Below are 10,435 nucleotides of genomic sequence, written 5' to 3'. Positions count from 1 at the left end.
CTGGATGAGGCTGGGGTCGCCAACAGCATGTGGCCGGGGCCGCCTGCAGCACCGGAATGGGGCCAGGGCCCGTGCAGGTCCACAGCCCCGGCCCCGGCCCCAGCCCCATCCCAACGCTGCTGACGGCCCCAGCCTGGTGCTGGCACTGGGCTGGGGCCTGTGGCAGTGGTGGTGCCGGTGGGGAGCCTGGCAGTGCGAGGCCAGGGCCATCGGGGCACCGACAGCCCCCAGCCCGGGGCCGGGGCCAGTGGTGGTGCTGGGCTAGGGTTGGGGCCGGGGGCTCTTACCTGGCTGGGGTTGGTGACACGGGTTGGCGGCAGTGCAAGGCTGTTCCCGGGCAGCCACGTGCTGCTCGATCTGGGCACGGCTCTTCCCGCCCCTTGGGGCAGGAAGCAGTCTGCGTGCCAATAAAAACCGTACCGTGTGCCACCTTGGGCACGCATGCCATAGGTTGCCGACCCATGATGTAGATGAACTTCTCTTAGGTCCAAGGTTAAAAAGTAGTCTGGAGATTAAGAAATAGTTGAAGCTAGATTCTAATTTTCTATTTTATTCTTCATGCATCTATTCAGCCTTTTGAGGTCCAAGGCAATTAGAATTTTACCCTTCCTATAAAAACATGAATAGAGCCATAGAAACTTTTGGTTCTGAAGGTTAGATTATTTTGCTCTGGCTCTAGAACATACATGGAGAGAGATATATATATAGATATATATATATATATATAGATATATATATATATCTATTAACAACATAATTCAGGACAGGTTATTGTCTACTGAAGTTGGACAGTTGTTGAAGAAGGGATGTAGAGTAGTCTGGAATGCCAAAGATTATCAACATTTTACTTTGTGCCAACCTTGGGCTGCATACAGAAGTTTGTTTCTTTTGATAGAAAAATAGCCTAGGAAGTGGACTGTATAGACATTCCTCTCACCAAATGACTGGAGAGCTTCACATGTGAGCTCTCCAGCCAGGGGCATTAGACGGCTGCTCCCTGGGCCATCCCTATCCTTAAGGGAGTACATTACTCGACACCCTGCCCTCTTCCCATGCCTGGGGGACAGGCTGCCAAGTGACAGTTCGCAGCCACCACAGACATTTCTTGGGAAGGGTCCAACCCTGGGAGAATGCCCCCCATTTCACCAATCAGCTGTCTAGTAGGAGGGGGGCATTCCCTCATGGTGGGAACCCTCCCAGTTTTCCCCCTCTATAGAATAGCCGCACTTGTTATACTCCACTGGCCTGACTTAGACAAGTGCAGGGTTAGGAGGAGCACTCAGCTGTACAAGGGAAAGCTGGGGCGCCAGAAGCCCAGCGTGAGGAGACTTTCCCCAAACTCAGCTCTTGGCCTCTCCAACTTTTGAAATTTCCACTCCTGCTGCCCACCTGAGTGGTAGGGGCAGCAACAGGATGGGACTGAGAGCAAGGCTTGTGAACAGCCTTGACATGCCCAGCTCCCAGATCCTCCAGCTTTTAATTTGCCACAAAGAGAAGCCAGAGGGGCTGGGAGGTGGGCTTGGGAAGTTTTTAAATTGCTGAACCTATAGCTCAGCTGAGTGGTAGGCAGCTGTAAGGGGCAGCAGGTGGAGTCAAGAGTCAGGCTTACAAGCCCGGGTCCTGGCTGCACTGGCTTTTCAATCACTACCCCTGCTACTCAGCTGAGAGACAGGTGGGGCAAAAGGAAGCAGGCAATGATCTCTGCATTTGGGTCTGGTGCCTGGGGGACGAGCAGAGCGACTGGCGTGACAAAGCCCTGACCTGCTTCTGCCCCTGGGAACTCGGATGTGAGAAGCAGGTGAGAAACATTTGACAGCTGCTCCTCCTCTCCCCACTTGGTCTACACAATGGGGGGGAACAACTGTCTCCTACACTTTACTGGTGACCTGACCTGAGGAAGGCATGGGAGCCTTTCCCCCAGCTCCACTCCCCCTGGCTCTCTGAAGGAGTTAATCCCCTGAAGGAGTTAATCCAGGAGAAAGGGTGCTCCTGGGAAAAATTTAACCTTGGTTGTTCCCAGGTTATTTTTAACCTGGAGCAGCCATTTTTGCCCTGGCAGAAAAAGCTTGAATGTCTGCATACTTTTGTTTTCTACTAGGAAACAACAGTTCTCCTGGTAGAAACTGAACAGTTGTACATGGCCTTGACTGAAACCATGTGTCTAACTTATGGGAGGAGTCATACTAACTGAATGGTCTAGAAACAAGTACAGTATCTGCTTGGGTTTAAGTCTTACCCTGTAATGAGAGATTCCTTTATGCCTTTGTTGCAACTAGGAATGGTCCTCTAATAGTTCTCTAATTTCCCCAGAGAAGTGAGCAAACATTTGGCTTTTATCTTATTGCAGCATCTATCTAGATACAATTCCCATTTGAGAATTCTGAAATACAGGGATTTAGTTTGTAGTTTTGCATCAGTCATGGCTTAAACTACACTGGGAGGGTGAGGCTCTTGTCACCAAATGCATGGAGTGCATGGATCCAAAGGCCACATATGTGCTTTCTAGAAGTACTTTTGTCAGTGATCAAGCTCCAGCAGCAGAAAACAACGGCTGTTACAAAGCAAGTGGTTATTAATGATCTTCTATGGGTCAGTGAACAAATGTTAATGTCCAGTCTAAAGGTAAGTTCCATCTTCCCAGCTGTATCCATTTTTGGAAGGAAATATCTTTTAGTAGGAATTAGCACAATTTTGTATGAGGAATTAACTAAGGGAAGAGAACAACATCTTTGAGTTCTATAAAACATTAGCACTTGGTAATTAGGAGTTTTTTGTCTTTGGCTAGGAATTACTCACTCCATCCTAAAAAAACAAAAAAATCCAACAAACAACATAATGAAGGGAGCATGAGGAAAAACAAATCACTACTACAATCTAAAGTGGAGGGAGGAGGAAGAGAACAGAATTAATCATAAAATCATTCTAATATAACAAACGCCTTAGTCTGTCTGTCTGTCCATAACGCCCTGGGCCAACTGCGCATGCACCGCTGACAGGACGCATGCCAATTGGCTGCGAGGGCCTGGAGCATTACAGACAGAGGGAGTGAAGAAGCAAGGAAGCCGCCCCCACAACAACAGCCAGGAGGGAGGGGGAGGCGGCAGGAAAGAAGGGAGGAAGGAAGGGGAGTGAGAAGGTTAAGGGGGGTTTTCCGGTGGCAGCGCCCACCCTGCCACAACCCCCCCCGCTGCTGCTACCGCCACCCAACCCTGACAACAGGTGGCAGGGAGGGGGAGGCAGTGGGGAGAGAGGGAGAGGGGCAGGGGAGCATGTTGCCTGCTGCTGCCACGTGCAAGCTCCCCTCCCTGCCTGTTCCTGGAAGACAGGGTGGAGTGGCAGGGGGTGGGGCACATGGGGTTGCGCCGGGAGTGGCAGGGAGTAGGCGCATGGGGCTGGATGCAGGGGGTGGAAGGGGCGCATGGAGCTGGAGGCAGGGGGTGAGAGGGGACATGGGGGGGTGCACGGAGCTGGAGTGGCAGCACCGTGGGGTGCTGGGTGGCAGCACTCTGCCGCTGCTGCCCCCCCCACCCCCCCCGGTCATTAATGACCCGCCACTTTGCCGCTGCTGCCCCCCCCTCCCCCCCCGGTCATTAATGACTGGCAATTTGCTGGTACCAGTTAAATGGCATTACAATGTGATATTAATCCATATGCAATAAATTAATTTGACTGATTCATTTTCTTTCCCAGGACTAAATGGACTATGTAACTATATAACAATGTCTGAAACTCCAAACAGTGGACTTTGCAAAAGAATTGGTAAGTGAGAAAATAACTTTTTACCTAATAAAATTTTTTAAAAATATTTAAAAGACATATTCTATACAAACCATATTTTTAAATTTGCAGTATTCTGGACATAGATATAATCTGTTCTCAACTGAAAAGAAAATTTAATAATGTAAATAGATAAGTGTACCCATACAGAACTACATAGCATTAAGCAATGCTGACTACACACCTTGTCATGTATCTGGTTGCAGAGAAGAGAAGGAAGAAACAGATTTTTGATCAAGGAGCTGAAGAAGTAAGAAGAAAGGTTAAGTTTAAAGGTTATAAGTCAAAACTGAAAATGAGACCCACATATACATGAAGAAAATAAAATGATTAAGGAAATGCCAATTACTGTAACAGAAAGAGTATAGATGGAAAGTGAGATTGAAAAGTGAATTGAAACTAATAAATAAGCAAAACAAGGAGATTCTCCCTATGTTATGTAGATGAAAAGAGTCTACAGATACTCTGACTCAAGCAGATGGTAGTCAACAGCAGAGAGAACATTTTATATTATAAAATAATAATGCTTATTTTTATTAGTTTTATGTACAGCCCTTTGTTTAATGTTTACTAAGACCATGATCCTGTGAGAAACCACAAATTGGCAGATCTCCACTGGAGTCAGTGGAATTCCTTGAAGGACTTAACTAAGGATTAAATCAGGAGTCCCCACACTGTAGTATATGCACTACTGGCAGGAAATGGAATTTGATGTTTCATCTATTTGCTTCATGCCAATTTTTAAGATACCAGTACATAAACCAATAAACTCTGGGAACTAGCTATCTATATCACAGAGCATAAGATACAGAGGGCATGCTGTGTGTATGTTCATCTATCTTTGAAAAAGGAAAGCAATGCTTATTTCTCACTTTTGTCTAATGACAAAGAAGCCCATCATGTTCAATCTTAGGAGTTAGAAGGGACAGAATGCATGTGTGTGTGGAAGGGGGGGGGAGGGGGGGGAAGAGGGGTGTGAGAAATTTAGGACTACCTCCCTCACTAAAATAATGAGCTAACAGAAGTTTCTGCTGATACAATTTGTAATGACTTGTGATGGATTTTTCCAAATTTACAGTTGCCATTTTTCAAGAACAGTATTTATGATTTAAGATGAAAAATGAAGGTAATATTTGTGGCCTCACATTTAATGCTGATGAGTCTGTTTCATTAATGGTTATATACTTGTAACGCTTTTCAAAAAGGTTTTATATTATGTTTACACTTTGGCTCCTGGGAGACATTACACAAAAACGCAAGTAACCAGCTTGATTGTACCTTAAATTGTAACCAGGCCACACATTCAGGCAATTAATGGTGGGATGAAAGCCAAATGCAAAACCTGCCACAAGATTATTACATAAAAATGTATAATGATTTTGTGGCTGGTTTTCATTGTGTCTTAAAATTAACATGTGGCAGGGTGGACTGCAATGGGGTCTTCAACAGGCTCTGGTGCGATCCCCATTGGCTGAATATCAACCGCTCATTGGCTGGTAGGGACCATACCTGAGCTTGAGCCCTGAAGAAGTCCCTGCCAGGTGATAATCAGTTGATCACTGGCAGGATAAGGGACTGCACAGTGGCCAGTTGGAGCCCTGGTATGCTCCAGTTCTATCTGACAACAGGCTGATCATTGGCCGACTCCAAGGACCACAGTGGGGCTCAAGCTGGCCCCAGTGGGTCTCCAGACACAGCCAAAAATCAGCTGATTGTCAGGCTTCCTTGCTGGTGTAGAGGGAACCTGGGATCATGATCCCATGTTGCCCCTGCACTGGCAAGAAGAGCATGATTGGGGTCTGATCCCTGATCCCAACATTTTATGTCCTGGCATGCACATGTGGCACGATAGGAAGCGAGACTGTTGGGATAAGGGATTAGGTCCAATTGTGCTTTTATGTCAGTGGTCACCAACCAGTCAATCTCAATTGATTGGTCGATCGTGCAGCTTCTGACAGTCAATCTTAGTCTGGGGGTGCTGAGCGCACACGCACTCATCTCTCCCAGACTGAAATCAACTGGCAGAGGCTCTACGATTGGGAGCGGTGGGACATATGAGCAGCAGGACAGCAGCAGAATGCACGTGGCTGCGCTGAGCAACACCTCCTGCTGCCTGGGGCTGGGCTGGGTGAGTGGAACGATCCCCCTCCATGCCCCGCCATACCCCCTGCCACTGGGTGAGAGGGGCCCCGGCCAGGCCGGAGGGTCAGAGCCATGGGGGTGGGGAGGGAAGGCACAGGAAACATGTGCCCTGTCTGCTATGCTCACCCCAAGCCTGCTGTGGGCTGCAGGTGGCAGCAGGATCCTGGTGCACTCTGCTGGGCTGCAGGTACACCGCTGGGTCCCGTACTGCTGCTCTGTGGTGCCCCCCAGGTGGGAGGAGCAGCCCAGCTGGGATCCAACTCTGCCTGCGCCTGACCCACACCTGGGCTGGAGGAGCAGGGCTCTGGGGTGCTCCACTCCGCCCCGAGAGGGCTGTACCCAGCAAGGCGCTGCTCGCTCTCCGCCCTCCACCCCTGCCAGCCTCCGCGTCCCAGCCTCCCCACCCCACCCCACTCACAGCGCCGGGCTCCAAGTGGGACCCACTTCCCCTCAGCAGAGCAGCAAGGGCTGCGTCCCGGGGCCAAGAAGGGCCCCAGAGATGCTGAGAGACAAGGGGAGAACATGCCACCGCTTGTCCCGGGCTCCCGGCCACTCCCCGCACCAGTTCCATTGCAGCTCTGGTCCGGGGAGGATGCAGCTCTGCCTGGCTGGGACTGACTAGGGGATAAAGAGCTGGGAAGGCAGGAACTCACAACCCAGAACCCCAGGGGCTCAGAGGCCACTAGGGCTGGGGCAGCAGTGAGCCCAGGCAGTGCCAGGGAACAGGAAAGGTCCGCGCTCCTGATCCCAGCAGGGTGTTCCTGACCCAGCCTGGGGGGGAGGGGGGGGGCAGAGGCAGTAGATCTTGGGTTGCCCTTTATTTCAAAAACTGATCTTCACCTTAAAAAGGTTGGAGACCACTGCTTTAGGTGAATGTCTGTTAGCAGTCTTTGAGACTGTTAATTAATTTAGCATATGCTTTGGGTCAGACTTGTGGTGGTGTTGTAATTAAACATACAGCTTTTATACTAGATAAGAATGTTTATGTTTCATAGATTCATAGATGTTAGGGCCGGATGGGATCTAAATAGATCATCGAGTCCTACCCCCTCCATAGGCAGGAACAGATGACCCCAGCCAGATAGATGTCTATCTAACCTTCTCTTGAAGACCCCCAGGGTAGGGGAGAGCACCACCTCCCTTAGGAGCCCATTCCAGATTTTGGCCACTCTAACTGTGAAGAAGTTCTTCCTAATGTCCAGTCTAAATCTGCTCTCTGCTAGCTTATGGCCATTATTTCTTGTGACCCCCAGGGGCGTCTTGGTGAGAAGAGCCTCACCAATTCCCTTCTATGCCCCCATGATGAATTTATAGGCAGCCACAAGGTTGCCTCTCAACCTTCTCTTGCGGAGGCTGAAGAGATCCAGGTGCCCTAGTTTCTCCTCGTAGGGTTTAGCCTGCAAGTCCTTAACCATAAGAGTGGCCCTTCTCTGGACCCTCTCCAGGTTATCCACACCCCTCTTGAAGTGTAGCGCCCAAAACTGCATGCACTATTCCAACTGCAGTCTGACCAGTGCCCGATAGAGGGGAAGTATCACCTCCTTGGTTCTGTTTGTCATGCATCTGCTGATGCAAGATAAAGTGCCGTTAGCTTTGCTGAGGACTTCATCACACTGACGACTCATGTTCATCTTGGAGTCCACTGGGACTCTGAGATCCCTCTCTGCTTCCGTGCTACAGAGCAGGTCATTTCCTAGGCAGTAGGTGTGCTGGACATTTTTCCTCCCTAGGTGCAGCACTTTGTATTTCTCCTTGTTAAATTGCGTTCTGTTGTTTTTTGCCCATTTGTCCAACCTGTCCAGGTCTGCTTGTAGCTGTTCCTTGCCCTCCAGTGTGTCCACTTCTCCCCACAGTTTTGTGTCATGCGCAGACTTGGACAGAGTACAATTCCCTCTCCCGTCCAAGTCACTGATGAAGACATTGAAGAGTATCGGTCCAAGGACCAAGCCCTGAGGGACCCCACGCCCTTCCAGGTCGATACCGACCCATCCACCACCACTCTCTGGGTTCGACCCTCTAGCCAATTTGCCACCCACCAGACTGTGTAATCATCCAAGTCAGAGCCTCTTAATTTGTTCACCAGTATGAACAAATTACCGTATGGGATACCGTATCGAAGGCCTTCCTGAAGTCTAAGTAAACGATGTCTACCCCTACTCCTGCGACCAGGTTTTGTAACCTGGTCATAAAAAGAGACTAGATTAGTCAGGCATGATCTACCTGTTACGAACTCGTGCTGGTTTCCCCTCAGCATAATTTTTCCTGCTGGGCTCTTGCATACATGAGCCTTAATAATCTTTTCAAAGACTTTGCCAAGGATGGAGGTGAGACTGACTAGCCTACAGTTGCCTGGATCCTCCTTCGTCCCCTTCTTGAAAACAGGGACCACATTGGCCTTTTTCCAGTCCTCCGGGACCTGGCCCGTGAGCCATGAATGCTCAAATATTCTTGCCAGTGGCTGTGCAATGACATCAGCCAGTGCCTTCAGTACCCTTGGATGGAGCTCATCCAGGCCTGCCGGCTTAAACGCATCCAGTCCTTCCAAGTGACTCTGCGACATCTCAGGGTCGACGCTTGGTAATCTGGCGCCCTGCTGTTGCCTCTCTACAATCCCATTGTGAGACTTGTCTTGCCCCTCATTTAGGAACACTGAGGCAAAGAACTCATTGAGTTCAGCCTTGTCCCCCCCGTCTGTCACCAATTGCTTTTGCCCATTCAGTAGTGGTCCTATACCGCCCTGGGCCTTCCTTTTATTCCCTATATATCTGAAAAACAATTTTTTGTTATCCTTAACTTGAGATGCCATCCTCAGCTCCATGGTAGCTTTGGCCTTTCTAACTGCCTCCCTACAACTGTAAACTGAGGAGGGTATACTCCTCTTTAGTAATCTCTCCCTGTTTCCACTGCTTATATGCCCCACTTTTTGCCCTTAGGCTGCTCTGGATTTCTCTGGTCAGCCAAGGAAGCCTCTTGGCCCCTTTCCCCTTTTTCCCCCTTATCAGGATCATCTCCCTCTGTACCCAAAGGATTGCTTCCTTAAGGCACAGTCACCCTTCCTGGGCTCCCATCTCGCTAAATCTCTTACTCTGCAGTGCGTCATTGACTAAATGCCTGAGCTCGCTGAAGTCAGCCTTCCTAAAATCTAGCACTTCCACCCTACTAGTTACCTTTCCCATGCTATGCCTTATGATGAACTCTGTTATTTGGTGGTCACTGTCCCCCAGGTGACCACTGATCTGTAGGTCCCCTACATGTCATCCTCCATTGCCAATACCAGGTCCAGTAAGGCATTTCCCCTAGTGGGACCATGTACCTTCTGCGTCAGGTGGAGGTCCTGTACACAGGATAGGAACCTACGTGAACGGTGGAAATTTGCTGTCTGCATCTCCCAGCAAATGTCAGGGTAGTTTAGGTCCCTCATGACTATCGCTTCCCTAGTCTTTATGGTCTCCAAGAGCTGTCTCAGGAGTTCCAAATCTAGTTCTTCCCCTTGGTGTGGGGGTCTGTAGCAGATCCCTACCACCAAATCCCTTTCCCCTTGACCTCCATGTACCCTAACCCACAATCCTTCTACTTTCTCCTCCTCCGATTCCATTTTGATAAGGGTCAATGTATAACGTTCCTTGACATAGAGCACAACCTCTCCCCCTCTCCTCCCCACTCTATCCTTTCTGTACAGCTTATAGCCCTCAATGTGTACCGCCCAGTCTTGGGTAGAGTCCCACCAGGTTTCTGTTAACCCCACTAAGTTTGTAATTTTTTCCAGAATATTTACAAGGTTTTTTGATAAAATCTTTGGTTTCAAATGCCAGGGTATGTAGATGATGCGTGTATATTGGTAGCCTGGACAGGATCATGTTAAATCAACAGACTGAACAGCACTGACAAAGGCAACGTAGCTCCTGCAGTCATGTTTTAGTCAACAGGCACCTGACCCTATATGCCTGTTTCGTGCATGGGTATGTTACAGATGCAACACAGCCTACCTACCCAGAATATTAACAGAAAAAAACAACTTATGATTAAGGGTCTACCCAGTATGTGATTCCATGGAAAACATAAAATATGGGATTGTCTGTGAAATCAGTTAAAAAAATGCATATTATTCATATAATATGCTGTTTTAGAATGTCCCAATGCCTACTGCAATACGAAGACAACTGACTTGTGTCTAAAATTGGGGAGCCGGAGGAAAAGCAAGGGCAACATTGGACCCCTGCTGAATCAGATGGGACAACTGACAACTGATGCCCAGGAAAAAGCCAACCTATTAAATGGGTACTTTGCGTCGGTCTTTCAGCAGTCCCATGGGACGCCCATGCCCACTACGGGGACAGGGAGGTCCGGGTGAGGGAGATCCCCTGCCCACCATCAATGCTGACCTTGTGAAGGAACACTTTGAGAGGCCGGATTCCTTCAAGTCAGCCGGCCCTGACAATCTACACCCCAGGGTACTCAAGGAGCTGGTGAGCATCATAGCCCAGCCTCTGGCACGGATCTTTGAAAACTCCTGCCG

General features: G+C 49.1%; 1 protein-coding gene across 8 annotated transcripts in view; it reads right to left on the bottom strand.

The window, feature by feature from the left end:
• ANKRD26 (ankyrin repeat domain 26) overlaps nucleotides 1-10,435 on the bottom strand; it is a 126,220-nt gene that overhangs the window by 9,388 nt on the left and 106,397 nt on the right. For 2 of the 8 annotated variants that reach the window (XR_003096377.1, XR_003096378.1), the window contains one exon: nucleotides 3,962-4,019. The exons of the other annotated variants lie outside the window; for them this stretch is intronic. The gene's annotated coding sequence lies outside the window, so the exon portion shown is untranslated. The remainder of the gene's footprint in view (nucleotides 1-3,961; nucleotides 4,020-10,435) is intronic. 8 annotated transcript variants of the gene reach the window in all.

The sequence above is a fragment of the Alligator sinensis genome, unplaced genomic scaffold (genome assembly GCF_000455745.1).
Source record: "Alligator sinensis unplaced genomic scaffold, ASM45574v1 scaffold790_1, whole genome shotgun sequence".
NCBI classification, from domain to species: Eukaryota; Metazoa; Chordata; order Crocodylia; family Alligatoridae; genus Alligator; species Alligator sinensis.
The sequence above is the reverse complement of the archived record's forward strand: the minus strand, read 5'-3'. Positions and strand labels throughout refer to the sequence as shown.